Genomic DNA, 18,208 nt, shown 5'->3' with positions numbered 1-18,208 from the left:
CTCTTTAGTGAATCATAGAATATCCTGACTTGGAAGGGATCCATGGGGGTCATAATGTCCAGGTCCTGACTCCACACAGGGCAAACTAAAAGTTAGACTATCTAAAATAGTCCAATCTATCTAGACTGTCTAAAATTGTCCAAATATCTCTTGAACACCCACAGGCTTGGTCCATGGCCACAACCTGGGGAGCTTGTCCCAGAGCTGAGTATTGGTTGTCTCACTGTTTCAGCATCCTGTAGAGCTACTTTCACTGTTTATGGCTTAGCACATCCTAGGTTAGGTAACTTCAAACTGGTGAATAGAATTAGTGACTTCTGAAGCTTTTGCCTAGCCATGAAACTACCTCAATTCCAGATGTGGGAATGAGAATACAGATTTCAAGGGTCCAATCACTGCTTTGAAGAGGATTATTGATGTTAATTCTTAATTGTTTGTTTATATGCATTACACGAATGGATTATCATCTGAGATTTTTCACTTGTGATATTCATCTACAGATTATTGAAATTTTCTTTTTAGTAGACCTGATGGGGGAGGAATAGGTAAAGCTTTAATGGTTTTCTTAATTTTACTATAAATAATTATTCTGTTTATGCTGAATGTTCTAAACTGCATATATTTTGATTGCATTTTTAAGCTGCATCCAATGTAAATGGAAACAAATTCCTTTTCTATGTTGGTTTCTGTTCTGTGAAATTTTTGCTTCTAATAGTGCCCTCAAGATTTACAAATGTAAACGTTCTCCTTCCCTAGTGAGTGAATATGTCACATCCTGGTTATATATGTTCAACAACAGGCTTGCTAACATTGTCACTTCATATGAAGAGGGTTAATGATGAACTAGACTACAGATCTCAAAAATATGAGCAAGCTAAGTAGCTGGTGACTGCTGCAATCAGTTAACTGCGAGGAAATGAAGCTGGACTTATTTACATTTAGAGTGATGCCTGAGTTCTTAATCACCTCAAAGCATTTAAAAATTAACTTTACTACCAACAGCTCAAGAGGCATAATGAACCCCAGGAGGGAGTTTTCTTCTCTTTCATTTTCATTGAAGCCATCTATTCATTTACATCAGACTACTCACACATCAGTCTGTTTTCCTGCTAAAACCTCAAAAGTTTCTTTATTTCATTTTCTTAAATAACTTGTGGTTCATTTGGTATGCTTCATCATAAATTAGTATTAATACTGTGCAAGAACTCTTGGCAACTACTGAAGTACATCCAGCCACAAATCCTTTAAGGACAAATAGAAGCAAACAGCTTAGTATTTCTGTGTTTTGTTGTAGATGTAACTGCGTATTTAAAAGGCAACAAAATACTTTAATTATCATCTTCCTGTTCTCCCAAGCTTTTTGCACCTGCACAAGCACATTTTGTGATTTCACACGCGGACAGAGCCGTGCTCCAGAGAGGGATCTACACTGTAATCAAATGAGCAGCCTACAGCCTGAGCAGTAATGACATATGACAATTGGCAATTTAGGAGATGGAAGCAAAGATATTGAAACTAGTACAAATTCTCCAACTTTCCACCATAACTTTGTTTTATCTTGACTCTTATTGCCCTGAGTCTCCTAATAGGAGAAACCCTTTCATAATAAACTCAGCCAACCCATTATTTCTCTACATTTTTTTTCCCATTGCTACAAACATGAAGCACTAACACCTCCAAAAGTGTCCTATTCCCTTGGGAAAGGTCTCAGTTATGAGGGAAAAAATATCTTCGCTTTGGAAGTTTCCCTTTAACGTTTGAACTATTTTCCTGAGCTATTTACAGTTGAAGTGAAGGTGATATTTTGAGAGACAACAGTAATGAAGAGTACAGCAGTCCAGCAAAATTTAACAGAGGTAAAACTTAAGTAGAAGCTTTTTAAAAATTGTGATTTAATGTAGAAATGGAACAAATTTTTTTTCATCTATTAAGATAAGTATAAATGCTATCAGGGCAAATGATTATAATTGTTTTCTTAATATAAGAGACAACATAATAGTACCATGGCAGTTCTAGTAAACAGTAGATATAGAGTTGCAGTAGATATGGATGTGTTTATTTAGCATAGTTCTTTTAAATTTTATCTTGTATCTTCTATTTCAATTAAATTTTAGTCAGAATTCTAATAAACCTATAAATTAATTGTTGGTAACAGCCTTTCTTATCTGATTCTTTTACAGAGCAATTACATTTGCAACTAAAAATCTCAGGTCTCTAATTACTTGGGCTTCTTATGGGACATTGTCATCAAACTGAACCTGGGGTGGTTTGGGGTTTAGCTGTTGTGTGTGAGGCATCTGAGCCCTCCTGGCTGTGAGAGTCACCCTGCCCTGGCTGCCTCCCTCTCCCTCCCTCTGGCCACATTAACTCTGCACCCTGACCTGCTGCAGCTGCTTGGTAAATTGGATGCAGGAGTTGATCCTTTGGAGAAATAGGTGGTGTTAGCACTTGTGCAGCTTGGGGTGGTGTGGAGGTGGAGGTGGAGGTGGAAATAAATTCCAAGGAAGGGAAAAAGAAGTGTCACAGTTTAGCCTCAGCTGACAACAAAGCACGATGCAGATGCTCAATTTTCACCCCATGCCTCCATTGGCATGGAGAGGAGAATCAGAAAAAAGATTAAACCAGTGGCTTGAGATGAGTAGTTTAGTAGTAGTCTCTTTTTTTTTTTGATAACCATGCCACCTCAGTACTGTCAATCTGAAGCCTCAGAAGACAAAAAAGTAATGGGCTTGTTGCACATAAGGGGAGATAAATGGTTTCATTTAACTAACCTGGGCGCTGATGCTGCAACTCTAAGGAACATTTGCATATATTTATGAAACAACTACAGTCTTGCAAATCCTTTTTCAGTCACGAGGCTAACAGTTCTGCTAAGAAAATGTCTTTATCTTTTTACTGAGTTGAAAAATTCTATGGTTGGGAGCCAGATGGATTTTGCTGTGGGGTGTCCTGGGGAAAGATGTGACTGCTGATGGCTGACACCTTGGGGGAGGCTTGTATGATATCTGATCACCTGCTGGAGAAGCTTGAGAGATTGTTTCCTTCCTTAGCCTAAAGTTGTGTAGCTGATATTGCTGTGTCTCTGCAGGGGAATGGAATATGACACGTGGCAAGGCTGGGGACCAGTACGGCTCCAGCAATCAGTTTTTGACAAGAGTCAGAAGGTTTTTATTACACCTTTAAACAGAAGGGTGCTGTTGTGTATTTTAATGTTCAAGACTTCAAATCTGCAAAATGATTTTCATATAACTTTCTCATGACAGAACCTGCTGCCTCTTGACGTTCTCTTTCAAAACTAACAGCTCATTTCCTCTTTCAATGCCAAATTGTCTTGAACTCTAGGTTTTCTGTAGATACCGTGCTTAGGCTACAAAGAGCCAGAGTATGAAATTAAAATAAATTTTTAAAAATTGCTTACCATTTTCTTTCTTATTTGTTTTTCTATCCTATTTCTAACCAACCTCTTCAAATTTCTTATGTTTAGTAGTTCCTTTGTTATGAGCCCTGCCCAATTTAGAGAAGTCTAAAAAATATGCTGTATTCTTATCATAGAGTTGCGATGCATTTTGATGTAGATGGCTCTGCAGCAAGTCTGGCAGGTCTGAAAGATTGAGCAGAACCCAATCCTGTATTTAACAATATTGTGAGTAGCCCACTTTCCACTCTCCCTGTAGCAAGTGCCACTCACCTCTGCTATTAGTTGCTGGATAATAGCTCTGGGAGAGTTTTGCTCCTTTGGTATTTTCCGACTGTTTTCATAACTAAGAGTACTTGTTTTCTCTCTAGAGACTCTAGTTGTCTCTGGAGTTTACCACTATTTTCCTCCATAAAACCAGCTATAGTTTCATCTTGATTTATATTTGTTGAGTAAGAGATTCAGATCTGTCTGTCAGTTCAGTCAAACTCTTTCAAGACGTTTATTCTGTGAAAGGCTTTGAGGAAAAAGAGTCTGTTTTAAAATGTTTTTTCAGTATCATTTCATAGAGATTAGTTTTCCTGGCTGGTACTACTTATAGCCAATGATGCCTGGATCCCTCTTGATTGAGTTCTAAATGACTCTTGATATAAATGTCTTCAGAACTCCTGCCAAGAAGTATACTACTATTTCCCTGTCCTTTATTTCAACCAAAGGCTTGTAATGTAACTTTTCTTTTGTTTAAGTCTGTTTTTTTAATCTGTCTTCATAGTTTCAGAATGTGGGACAGAATTTAAGGTAGATTTTTAGCTGGAAGAATTAGTATTGCCTATCCATTGCCTAAGACAAAAGCAGCTAAAATTAAGCTGTGGGTCTTGCAGGACTTTAGGATGCCAAAATACTGCAAGCATTTATAACTAGGGAAATTTCACTCATTCATTTCCTCTTAGCTTCTGACTTTCCTAAATGTGATTTTATGTGGAGCATGTTTAGATACTGTGGTTTTGTAGGAAATTAATGTCAGGTAAGAAATTGCTATGAATGAATTATCAATGCACTAACAGAATTGTTCAGATCCAGGTACTCCTCAAGCACTGACTGCATAAACAGAGCTGAAACTCTAATTCCTGAGTGTCGCCTGCTATTGCAGATTTAGTGTCCTGCTTTACATAGTTTGCACGGAAGGAGCTAGAAAAAGGCTGCCTGGCAGCTGACTCCTCTGGGAATCCCTGCTAAAATGAAATGTATATTTCATTAGGTCTTCCCAGGGAACAAAATTTTAAGTAAATATACATTTTAAATGAGTAAGCAATGTCTAATGGGAAACTGTGTATGGAGCTTTACTTTTAGATATATATACTTCGCTTTCAGATTGGGGAATTACACACATAATCCACAAATAGAGAACATGCTAGTTAATTCTTAATATCCCTCTAAACACTGCCTTGCAAGTAAATCAGTAAACACTATAGCAAGGATGTTCTCTGCTTAAGGCCCAATTTCACTGCAGTTAAGTCAAAGTTCTGTCATAGGAGAGTGTTTTATTGACATCTAAAATCTGCAATGGGTCTGTCTGGTTATTCCCAGAGAGTATATTTTAATTGGAATTCCCTGCAGTGGCATGAAGGTAACAGGATATTTAGAATATTCTTGAATGTCGTTATGTATTTGTCTGACACTGTTTCTGTTGGCATAATTTAACTTATGTAAGTTGGTTTTTCAGAGGAAATTTTTACTCTCTCATGACTTTAAGCATCTATGGGGTACATATCCATAGTTATTTGGACTCTTCTTATTTTTAGTGAGAGAAATAGACACTGTTGTAATGTAGTCAAGTTATTATTATTATATAAAATGTTATTATTATATCAAATGTTCTTATCAATCAAGCTATTATTATATCAAATGTTTTAGATCTCTGCTTAGGATGAGACCTCTTAATCACTGGACTCTGTCACCTACATGGACTAGGCACAGAGACAGGGATGGTTGCCTCAGATCTGCATGCCTGTCTCTAACTCACAGAAACTCAACCAAGGCTGACTAGCAAGACTATTTTTCTTTGAGATGAAATCCTCTAGCTGCATCTTTAATATTAATAATTTGTAAGAATTCAGTTTGGTTTTATATGTTTATGTGGGAAAATTGGACATGTGTAATAAAGGAAGAAAATTTGATTAATTATTCAGTGCTTTTCTCTCTTTTCACTTCTATAGTTCAACAGAGCTATAAATGTGTATATATACATATTTTGAAAAAGTCTTTAGGACAAGGCAGAAACAGTGATTCTTTGTTGCTTTTTTGTCCTGCAATTCAAGCTTGCTGCTATGACACCATTTCTGAATGGACTGCATCAGTCTAAAAGAATAGATTTTCAGATGTGCCAAAGGTAAAAAATAAGAATTAAGTAAAAAATAATGTTTTCAGATCTGGACCCTTCATTATTCTAAATCCTCTTGTGTTTTTCACAAAGCATTCTGATCTTACTGCTATCTACCAAAAATAGCCCCATTAAAATTGGCAGCATGCAAAGACAAGTTAAAAGGTCATTGCAAAGATTTTAAGGTACACAGCATACCCTATACTCATAGAATCAAAGAATCATAGAATGACTTGGGTTGGAAGGGACCTTAGTGATCATCCAGTGCCAACCCTCCTGCCATGGGCAGGGACACCTAGGCCAGGTTGCTCAGAGCCCCATCCAACCTGGTCTTGAACACTTCCAAGGATGGGTACATATAAAACTGGTTAGCCACTCACAGTAGACTGATTCTTTGTTAGTCAGACCTAGCAATTGTACCTCTTTTATATACATGGGAGCCCTTTTTAACAATAAGAGGCATATGTAGTTTCATATATATTAATTCCCCTTTGTCCTTGCCTTGCACTGCTTTGTGAGTAGAGAAACAGGACACTTGGGAACTAGATGAGGTATGGTTTGACAGGCCTGCATTTAGTCCATCTTTTAACCAGGAGGAGTCAGGGAAGAGGTTCATCTGCTGTGTGCCATGTGCCTGTTGCATGACCACCCACTGCCTCCTTTCTCAGAATTAGGTGTAACAGGTCCTCGTGCAATTTGATGAGGAAAGCCATGGAACTACAGGAAAAGAACATAGAAGAGATAAACACTTCATGGTGCCTTGATCATACATTTTCTTCCTGTCTCATTTATTTTTTGCATTGCTTGTATTTATACGCAAAATTGCATCAAGAAAGGATTAGACCAAAATTCAACAAGCCAACATAAAATTAGAAGGTCCAATATAAACTAGATGTCATTTTTTGCCTGTCCTGTGTCAGGAAAAGAGAGTCAGTATTTAAAATATGTGTAAATGGGCCAAAGGTAATTCTTTGCAGTTAAAACTCGTTAAAACTCAGCCCCTGGCTCAGTGTAAGATTGGATGATGGACTCCTCAGATTTGGGCATGAAAACAGAAGCTTGCTTGCAGAAGTGAAAGTAGAAGACCTATGGTACAGGACTGACTGAGCACAAGCAAGAGGAAAAAATGTGCATCTTGGACAGTTCCTTTTTCCTTATACTTGGTTTCTTTCTTTCTTTGTTGTGGTGTGTTTTATGTTTGTTCAGTTTGCCCCCATTGTTCTCTCAGAAGGTCCTGCCCTGTTACCAGTTTGTGTCAATCCCCAAACCCCTCCCCAGTTGTCTTGGTTACTAAATGTATCTTTCTTGTTCCCCACCCCTGGCTGCCTGCCTGTCACTCAACACCCCTGCCTCTTTTTCTAGAAAGTTCGGGCCAGGGTGTCGGGTGATTGGGTTAGGGGCCAGGGTCCCCCCCACAACCGTGTTTGATTGGTTCTCCGATTATGCCAATCCTTAATGTATCCTTCTCTGATTTGCTATTTTTCACCCCTCCCACCCTCTTTAAAACACGAGGCTTTCCCTGCCTCGGGGCTCTCAGCTTCTTCCTCGCTATCCCCCGCATCCCCTACCAATAAAACCTCCTACCCCGAAGAGACTGAGAGTCGCCTCTTCCTTTCGTCCTGCGACCTTGGACAATCCCAGCGGCCGACGTCCGCAAGGCTTGGCATCGCCTTGGGCACAAGGCCCCGACTTCGTGTTGGGGAAGTGCCTTAATGGCTGGAGGTTGGCTGGACACTCCTCTAGCCTGGGTTTTTTGCTTTTTATTCGGCCACCGCTCCATTTCTTTCCTTCTTTCCTTCTTTCCTTCTTTCCTTCCTTCCTTTTCTTTCCTTCCTTCCTTCCTTCCTTTTCTTTCCTTCCTTCCTTTTCTTTCTTTCCTTCCTTTTCTTTCTTTCTTTCCTTTTCTTTTTTCCTTTTCTTCCTTTTCTTTCTTCTTTTCCTTTGCAATATGCCAGCTGCAACTTAATGGGATGCTCAGGTGGAAAAAGGATGCAGGTCTCCAAGGTCACTGGACTAAATATTTTTTCATGTTTTTTTCAAACACTTGTATAATAGTGTATTAGAGAGGTATGAAGAGTAGATAAAGGTAAGCATTAGTACATTAATACAGATCACTATGTATAGTGTAAAATTTGTATTGAAGTTGATGTATAAAATACACTTTCTGTAGTCTAGTCAGTGTATTTTTCCCCTGATACAGAAGCTACATAAATTTAGCATTTTTAACAATAAAGAACCCATGTAGGTCATGAGATGTTAGATCTCCTTCCTTCCCTTGCAATGTCTTTTATTTCTGAGCAACGTGGCAGTAACATGAGATCACAAGAGCCTTTATAAAATGTGTGCTTTAGCAAACAAAAAATAAGATTATGAATTTTCTGATCAATGCTCTTGGAGGTTGCTTTTTGCATTGATATTGTATTACAAATGATAGACTACAGTGTAAGTTAACAAAGGCGTGTCTGCTCACTTCAGCTGATGGTGTCAAAAACAACTTTCAGTGGCAGCATTTTGAATTGTTAATTGTACTCTTGTTCTATGCTGAAATCCTTGACCTAAATATGGGTAATTTGGTTCTACAGTACTTTACATTAGTGCCCTGCAGTAGGACCACCTAAGCAAGAGTAACCAAGATTATTCACATGCTCCTAGAGACAGTGGTAATTCTGGGGAATGGGAAGTCTGAGCCTCTGGATCCTGGAGGTTTCTCACTTCCTCATTTTCTCTGTCTCATTCTCTCTCTGCAGATCAAACGTTTCCTGAAGTGTGGTAGAAGGCAGGAAGAATGACACTTGCTAATTTGAATTTCAGAAAGCACCTAAACTTCATTCTGATCTCCAGGTAAGTGTCTGTGAGCCTCTTGGCTTTGACACTTGTTAAAACTTAATCACATATTTTTTTGGTGCCAAGCTACCTTATGCAGACCAAAGAGAGAAGCATGTGTGAGCATGTGCTGGTGTTTGTGAGGGAGAGAAAACTTCATTTGTTTGTTCAAATGATGTGAAGTGAAAACAACATTACTCTGGAAAACACGAGTTAAGCTTATGAAAAAGGGGGAGATGTTAATTGAAAAACTGAAAACCCTAAACCTACAGGTGATCTGATGCAGTTGCTCTGTGCAAGATCTCAAGAAGGAAATACCTGGGAACGTGTAAATTACTAATTAAGATCAGGCTTTATTTTCATTCTCTTCCTCTTCTCCCCAAACTGCTTTTTAAAAATACCCTCAGCCATGTCATGGGCTGTATCGAAGCCCATTCTTAAACTGTAGCTGTCAAAAATAAAGGAGAAGGAAAACCATGCACATATTCCAAATGTCAATGTTAACTAGATGGGTTCTCTCTCTGTAGATCTGGATAGCTACACAGAAGTTTACAACATGTTATCTATACTGTGAAACTGAGTATTAACCACCTAAAGGGTGTGTGTGAAAACTGACCAGTGACTCAAAATGAAGACTTTAGATGCCTCATCATTGCTAGTATACTGATGACTGCAAAATATTTTTGTCCTTTCACTTATATTTAGAAAAGAATTAATTTCATTCAGGACTGGGCTTCTTCTTTTGGGAGTATTCGAGCCATTGCATTTTGCTCGCCTGAAAGCTTATGGAGGAGCTCTGTTGCATGATTTTACTCAAATATTGCATATGCCCAAAGTCCTATGCTGAGATAACCACCCATGTAGGTGCTGATGCAAGACTGACTCACTATCCACTTTAGATATCAGACCAAGATGTGATTTGGTTCACCAAAAGTTAGGATCCTGTGTTCCTCATAGAGTCACTGGAGAGGGGTGGGAACATCTGAAGGATGGCTTGTGCAAACTGCCAAGGAGGATGGTGTGAGTACATCCCACTGTGACTGCTTGCAGACTAAATGCATTGGACAAACTGTATGTCAGTTTTGGGGTGTGTTTAGTAATAGCAAAATCAGCTGCCATATTTTATGCTTGTGTAAGAATGGCTTAGTGGATGAAAGGAAAAACATTCCCAGGCTTCCTGGCAGGGGTACTGCATGGGATGTTTGGCATGGCTGCAGTCAGGACTGTGCTTGTGATTGGTAAGGTGGGAAAACAGACCATTGAATGCTGTGCCATCAGGGTACTGGAGATCTGGTGTGACACTGTAGAACAGAGCACAGGTCTGTGATACCTTAAACATAAACATACCTTAAACAGGATGGTATATGAGCACTGAACAGTTCTGAACTGTGTGAAATATTGTTAGCAGTCACAGTGACCTTGTCTAAAGCAAACCAAGGAGAGTACAAACAAGGATAGTTTGTTCTCCATATTCTTGGTGGACAGGAAAGAAAAATGTGCTCAAACTGTAGCAGAGAAGACCCTAGTGAGACATAAGCCTTTCTGAGCAGCACTGAAAGGGGCTGTGAAATTGTTGTCCTCAAGAATCTCCAATCTTGGGAAAATACATCTGTTGTGTGTGCCATGCAGGGCTGAGCACTGCTGAGCCTGTGCTGAGGGCTGGCAAGGACATGATGGTATCAATAGCTATTTGAGCTGCAGTAAACACCCAGGCCATACCCAGGAGATGGTTTGATAAAAACTGCAGCTTTGGCTGGGTTTTTCTAAGGCTGAAACCAAGACTCCTCTGTTTCTGTATCAGTGGTCTCAGCCTTCCCTGACATGCAGCCTTGCTTTATTAGCAGGGAGGAGTAAGGCAGATTTTGTCAGCAGAATGAACCAAGAGCTGTGCTCACTGCCAGATATTCAGAGAGCCATCAGGAAGGGTTTGTTTACCAGAACACTTCAGCATTTTCCCACCTCGGAATGGAGCGTGATGGTTTTCACATGTGTTGTGAGCACTATTTATAGCTGAGCAGCAGAACTGAGTTTGCAGCTGAACTGACAGTCATTTGATGCAATGTATGATTTCTCCCCAACTCCAGACATAATAAAACACAATCTGTGATATACATTTTATCTAGAAGCACGATTAATCACAGTGATTAATTCTCATGATCTCTTAGCCTGTTAATAAGGTGAAGAAATATTGCTTTACAGATAATGGATTGAGGAAGAACATTTCTGAATCACTGTTTTACTTACTGTGGACAAACGGCTTTGCCTCTGTGCTTTGTGAAATCCCCAGGGATTATTCCATCTTTCTGAAAAAGCTGAATAAAGATAGATTCAGGTCAGGGTATTCTGGAGATAAGAATGTGATCCATACTGTGCAATATCACTGTCTTTTCATAATGGTTCCTAATGTGCATTTTTAATATTTTTCAGAAGATATTTGTTACTATTTCTCAATCTATCAATGCATACATAGCATTATCTGTTATTCCTAAAAAACACAGGCTTGTTCTAAATGTGAAAACTGGGCCGTAAGGAACTTATGGTATAAATGTGTCTTGTCATGGGAGGAGGCCTGTGCTGCAAGCTGGCAATGGATGGTGTGGAGCTGCTTGGATGGAGCTTGGTAAGGATCTCATACCTTCCCTTTGATCTGCTGGATATGTGTCCAGTGTCCAAATAAAGGAGAATGCAGGCTCATTCCCTATCTCCATGGGTCACCAATCACATCACATTGTGTTCTATGGATCAGAACCAAGGCCAAGAAGGTAGGATGACAGGTTAGACCCTCTCCTTCCTGTGCCCTGATTATCCAGATTTCTTTCTCCCTTGTGGCACACGGTACCTGTTCCCCAGTGGGCAGCAATGACTGGTTTGACAGGGCACTATGCAGGGACAACAGGAGGAGGAGGAGGATGCCCAGTAACTTGCTTGCAGCATATCATGCAAGCACTGACTGCAGCTTGGCCCTCAAGGATCTCATTTTTCCTGACAAGCCCTTATTTGTGCAGGATGTTGTAACTGTGGTTTCCAAACAAGGTGATTGAGATAGTCAGTGTGATAGCTGGACCTCAAGGCCCTGTGCCTTGTGGCTCTGTTGAATGTGTCATTGAGACAAAGTGTCCTGGTTGCCCACCCTCCCACACCTTGCAGCAGCCTCAGAGGGGAGGCTCCTGTGAGGGGAGGGTGCACCCCTGGCTGTGTCTCAGGTGTGCCCTGCAGGAGCAAGGGCGGCTTTGCTGCTTTGCTGCTGTTCAGGGACTTGCACACAGGGCTGTACCCACCTTCAGGCTTGCAGACCCTTGGTAGAGTGGTGGCATCTCCACAGTTTGCCTAACAAGGGGCCCTTGTGCTAATGAGCATGGCTGTGCTCTCTTATCCTTACTCCAAGCACAGGCACAGCCTCTATTTGCAAGTTCAGACAATGTCAGCACTTGGGAAACTGTGGGGAGGGCTGACAGCGTGGGGCCTGCACCTGGCTGTGATTCTGGTTTCTTCCTGTCCTTCCCAGCCATTTCTGAGACCCTGTGTCTTATGTAGGGTTGCATGGCAGGCTCATAACATTTACACAGTGTGGAAAAAATGGGAGAAGGAATGATGGATGACTTATTGCACACCACAGAATCTGTGCCCCAGGATTTTCTCTGTGCATACTTGTGGGAGGTACAGCTATAAAATGCTGGCAATGACTCAAACACTTTTAGTGTGCAGGCACACAGGGTATTCTGGATGGTCTCAGGAGTTTTCTGATCAAAAACTTCTCATCAGGAGTTTTTCAGATCAAATCCAACTCCGTCCTTAAGCTGCTTTCAGACAGGACACTAAACTTTCCTGACTTGAACAGGACACATGAAATATGGGACCAAGTCTGCATTTTCCATATTGAAGCAGGATCTAGTCAGGAAATGAACCCAACATTGTCATAGGAAACAGGTACTTGACTAAGGGGGTGTGGTATGTTATTTGTGAAGGCTTCAGACTGTGTGCAGGCTGTGTTTCAGCAGGAAGGCTCCAGGTATGCATTTCCCATGTTAGTGGGTATGTGCTTCCTAAATCCATCTGCCCACCTGACAAAACCTGCACTCACAGCCTGAAGGTCCTCTAAACACATCTTGTGTATGGCAGGATGTATAAAGGGTTTGAGTGGAATGTTGCTCATGAGTAGATAAAAAACCAGACAAACTATGGGGAAAAATGTCAAAAGGAAAGGAAATGACCTTCTGGAGGGTGAGGAAGATGAGCAACCAAGAGACAGTCCAACAATGTGACAGATCCAGAGGCAGCTCTAAAGCTCCAACACAATTATTCCTGGACTTTGTCTTCTTAGCTGCTTTGGCATGTAGTCCAAGAATTGGGAACTGGGAATAATGATCAGAACAGCAGTGGGTTGTGGTTTTGTATACCTCACCATAAGCTTTCTTATTCCTGTCAGAAAGTACGTGTATTTGTTTTTAAAAAGAACTTTAAAACCTCTTTCAAATACTATTTTTGATGACAACAATTTTTGAGAAATCCTACTGATGAAGTAAATAAACTTTCTGAAATAATCTTTTTTTATAGGGCTATATTTTATGAGGAGTTCCTAGTAGCTCACTTTTATTAGAAAATATGTACATACATAGATTTGTTCTAAGTACAAGGATCCGTACTGGCAAGTGTGAGCTTGTGAACACTTTTTCTAATATATATTTACCATTTTGAGTAAAGTTGTGCCAAAGACTTGTCAGTTTTTTGAGTGCACGGCAACAGGGACATTTGCTGCTTTTAGCAGCAGCCGCTCGTTGCCATTCCCTGTTATTTTTTAAGACTAGGAAATGTGTTTTATGAAAGAGAAGAACTTTCAGATGTAGTGAAGGTAAGCTCAGCACACTGCCTTCTCACCATTCTTGCACTTGGTCCTCTCCAGCTTTGGGTGCAGAATTTCTCTTGGCTTCAGTGGTATTTTTCCACACAGATGGAGAAGTTTGTTTAACAGTGTGCTATTAAAGCACTATAAAGAGCTGGAAATGGAACATATCACAGGCTTAATTAAACATTCATATGTTATTTCTCTCAGAAATATTAAGGTAAGAAGGGACAAAGGCTTTGAGGCTACAACAAAGTAGAGAATATGTGAATGCAGTTATGTCAGACAGGATGGGGACCACCTTCCCTCTAAATGGCCCAAGGTGTAATTTTCATAATTTCATCTGTCTGAGAAATGTAGAGGAATGTCATCCAGACTGCTTAAAGAATTTGCCTCTGTATGGTGTACTGATGCATTTATCAAACCTTTAGGTGAGTTGGTAATCATGCTTGTATGATGTAAATATCATCCACAGTGTTACATAACTAATGACCTCCTGAAAAGTTCAGAATGGGAAAGAAAGTGATAAGAATTGATACTTCTGAAATAATGGACTACAGGATAGAGAAAGTGATTTTATTTTATTTACTTTTTAACATGAAGAAATAGACAACTGTTGTGCATGCAGTAACCTTAGAAGTCAATGCAATATGGGCTACTCACAAAGGCATTCAATTCTGTGGGTGTAATTAATAAATAAACTTTAATCTTTTTGGATCAATTAAATATTTGGATGGAAAGCAGTGATCTACTGTGAAAAATCAGTGAGAAACCTGTATATCTCCAGTTTCAATTCATCTGCTGCAGTCATTAACATGCTGCCTAGTTAAAGAGATTTTGATTCCTTGTTTAAGACATTCATTTTACTTTCATTTTTCATATTCAGCTTACATTGTAATGCTCTTAATAGAGATGTATGTTTAGCACCACAGTCTATACAATAGAGCAAGGGTAGAAAGTTGCATACTGTTTGATAATAATACTTTTTATGCATTATTTATGAGATTAACTAAGTCAAAAGTGTGCTCCAGAAGAGAAATGATACAGAAAACCAGTCCTCACTGTTGCTTGGTTTGCTCCTCCTTAAAATTTCTAGCAATCAGGAAAAAGCTCTGTAGGTCTATTACTCATTGCTTAGTTGGCCTTTCACATTGTATTACTTCTCTCACCTCTAACCTAATTCTCCCTTATTGCAATCTTTCCTGTTTTTCAGAGAGTATCCAAAACAATTCATTGCCTGCTTTCACAAAAGGTCTTTCTGAAAATTTGAGAACTGCTATCAAACCTCCTCTTAGTCTTCCCCCTCCTGGATTAAGCCTTGCAAGCTCAGTTCTTTCTTGCAAAGTCTTATGCTAGAAAGTTCTTTTAAATTAATTCTTATTTCAGGTTCTGGGACTTTCTCCAGCTGGTTCATGTATTGTATTGACATGTGATAACCTGCAGTGGTCACAGGGATCCAGGTAAAGAATTACCAGCTCTGAGTAGAAAGGAAGGAATATTTTGTCTGTTTCACATGAAATGTACTACTTTTGTCTAACACAGCATGATTGCTTCTTAGGCAATTGTACAATTGTATTGCTTCTTTGTGATCCATTCTAATTGCCAGATTATTTTCTGCACTGAGTTGGTTAGTCATTCTCCTTTTTATATTTGTGCATGTAATTTTACTTGTATAGATGCATGTGAATTCACTTAATTGCTTAGCTGCATTCAGATTTCTGCTGTGAACCAAGATAATTTAAAATGTACATTCTATACTCTGATGGGTTTGAAGTGTTTTTAGCTTAGTGTAATTTTCAAATGCAAAAAGCATCTTAATCATCTACCAGTTCAATAATAAACATGTCATGCATATTCTTGCAGAACCTGACCTGATGCATCTTGCTCATTTAAAAATGAATCACTAATAACTATTGGTAACTAATTCTGTGAATGGGATTTCCCAAATAACTACCTATCTCAAATCTGCTTGTCTATACAAATGTCCTGTGAGATGTCAAAAGCCAAAATCCAGATTCATAACAGTGTTTTGACTCTTCTGTCCAAAAAGCTTGTTATCTACTGGAGAGGGAAATAAATTTGCTCTTACATGATATATTTATTAGAAACTCATTTGTCCTTTGTATCCTGTTTATATTCAAGATTCTTACAAATAGACCTTTTCATTATTTGTTCTGATATTTTTCTGGTAATTGAAGTTAAGCTCTCTTATCCTTTAAAGGATAAGATTTTAAGTTAAGATCTCTTATCCTTTAAAGGATTACATTTTAAAATTAAGTTGATAGCTGTGTGTTGTAAAATCCTCCTCTGTGCACGTGTTAAAATATCTTTAGTTAAAAGTTCCATAAGCAGAGTTACTGATGGCATCATAACCAAGTGAAGAGAACAGCGTGTAGAGACACTGAATTCTTCTGAGCAGCTGTCAAGCTTTGTTGCTGAAATGGCTGTTTTTCACTGTGTGTAAGACATAGAGAGCTGTATTTTAAAAATAACATTTTATTACATGCTTGCTTTCAAAGGGCAAACTGGACACTTAAGTATATTGAAACTAAGTATATACAATATACTAAGTTTCAAACCCTCATTTCATTTTTATCAGGGCTAATTGTGATGGTATTCTACATACACATACTGCAGGAGCATGTTAGAGCCTCAACTCTCCACAGTGTAGCTTTTATAAAAGATGATACATATCTGTACATATTAATATGGAATTTTGAATGTGCATGTAAACGTAGAATCCATAGAAATTCTCTTAAAGCCAGTGAAATAGTCCACAAACAGGAATCAAAGTGCAAAGTCTGGTTCAACAGTTATGATCATTTATGAAATCTTGGAGGCATGTTACCAGTGATCTCTGTTTGTTGTAGTGGTTCACTCCTGCTACCTATCCAAACCTGGCATCTTTCCCTATTTTAATATGTGAATGGAGAAAGAGAAAGAAGATTTTATTTCCATTGGTTTGTGTATCTGGCTCTGCTCTTGCTTTCCCCTTTCTCTTTCCAAATGTAGCCTCAGTGTCTTTTCTTGTGCCCAGTCAGTGATGATTTCTTGGTGAGACACTGGGCATCAAGATTCCACGTTATGCATATTAAGGTTTATATAAAGTTTAATACATTTAAATATTTATTGTAACACACCAAACCAATGTATTCCTTGAGCTGAGGCTCAGGGTAGAACGATGTGTAACTGCTTGGAAAATATTAACATGCTCACTGAGATTTACAATATAATTCCTCATGACATTGGCTCTAAAGAAGAGTCATTATTTGCCCATAACTTAAACTTGTTCATCCTTGACTTCACACTTGATAAACAAGGAATAAAATATATATTAGGAACAAGATTTCAATCTACTGCAAACATGGATCACTAAAGAGAAAAAACCATAAACCAGCCAACTATCTTTTTCTCCTCCTGCTTCCTCTCAAGCTCAATTAAGACTCAACATGTTTTTCTTCTCCCTAGTTTCCTTTTATCTGTTCTTCTCATGTTTCTGTGTCCTTCCCCCCATACTCTTTATCTGATGAGGGATAAAGAATAGTGCTGTGGGATAATGAGGTAATTCCTGGTAGTGTTGGAAGTCCCAGACACCTGGAAGATATATTTTTTTCTCTATCCCAGACTGGGTCAGATAAGACCTTGGGTATTATATTATATTAACATATACCAGTGGTATATGTTCAGGTTAAATCAGTCCTTATGGGACCAAATAAAATTTCAGTGTACTGAAAAGTATGCAAATGTCCATCTTTAGATAGGGTGGTTTTGGTCTGGAAAATTTGATTTACATGAGTGGCTAGGAAATAGCCTAGATGTGTAATGAACCAAAGTGTTTTACCTTTGTCTTCATCCCATCCAACACTTTACAGATGTCTAACCCCTGGCTCTCTTTCCTTGGCATGGATCCAGTTCTGATTTGGCACGGACTCACTCTCCATATGCAGTGGATACTCCCAATCTCGTGAATTTTTAAATACAACTGCTTTGCATACACTGTGTAAATGAAATATTAACCCCTCTCATCCTTGCAACTCAATGTTCCAGTAAAAAAAACCTGCAAAAAATATCATTGCCAAGACTAATTTTTTCAATAGAGCCTCATCTAAATTAGTTCTCAAAGTAGTTTCCATATTTCTAATTTTATGTAGCTATTAGAATTGCATGATTATTTTTTAAAAAATTGGATTAATTTAGATTCAATAAAGCAATTATAACCAGCAAAGGGATTAACAATTAAGAGACCTCCAAAAAGGCTAATTGCAGGGCTAATAATTTAGCTGACTGTGTGATGATTCAACTCAGATTCCAACTTCTTAAGCTTTTGTGTACTCACTCTTCTCCCTGGTGCTTTAATAGCAAGTTTGCATGCAAATACTTGCTTTTCTGTGACTGAGGCCTGTGCTGCTTTGGGCCAAAATTGATTGCTGAAGTTACATGACTGAAGTGCCTCAGGTGAAAAAAAAATCACTAGTAGTAAAACATCCAGTAGACAGCTATGTAAAGTGTGACAGTCAGTAATGCTCACAGGATGGAATAAATTCTGCAAACAAGGTCAATAGAATTAAGACTCACCCCTTAAATATCAAAGACATACTGCTGACACCATTAGGGGGTGATCACAATTGCAAACCACCTGCTGCATGAGCAAATGTGGTCAGATGCTTTTCCTTCCTTAGAGTAACTCCCCTTCAGCCAATATTATGAGCTCACTGAGTCATATTTCATTTAAGAACATGGATGGCCATGA

The 18,208-nt window shown here is 38.9% G+C and overlaps 1 long non-coding RNA gene across 1 annotated transcript in view; it reads left to right on the top strand.

The window, feature by feature from the left end:
• The window catches only part of LOC118684153 (uncharacterized), a 66,533-nt gene extending 51,098 nt beyond the window's left edge, over nt 1–15,435 (top strand). Inside the window, exons 9-11 of the long non-coding RNA XR_004979779.2 lie at nt 8,543–8,636; nt 11,117–11,238; nt 14,672–15,435. This is a non-coding gene — a long non-coding RNA (uncharacterized LOC118684153). The remainder of the gene's footprint in view (nt 1–8,542; nt 8,637–11,116; nt 11,239–14,671) is intronic.
• Nucleotides 15,436–18,208: the final 2,773 nt, after the last annotated feature.

Source organism: Molothrus ater, chromosome 1, assembly GCF_012460135.2.
Source record: "Molothrus ater isolate BHLD 08-10-18 breed brown headed cowbird chromosome 1, BPBGC_Mater_1.1, whole genome shotgun sequence".
Taxonomy (NCBI): Eukaryota; Metazoa; Chordata; class Aves; order Passeriformes; family Icteridae; genus Molothrus; species Molothrus ater.
Note: the sequence above shows the minus strand (reverse complement) of the source record. Positions and strands in the feature narration are given on the sequence as shown.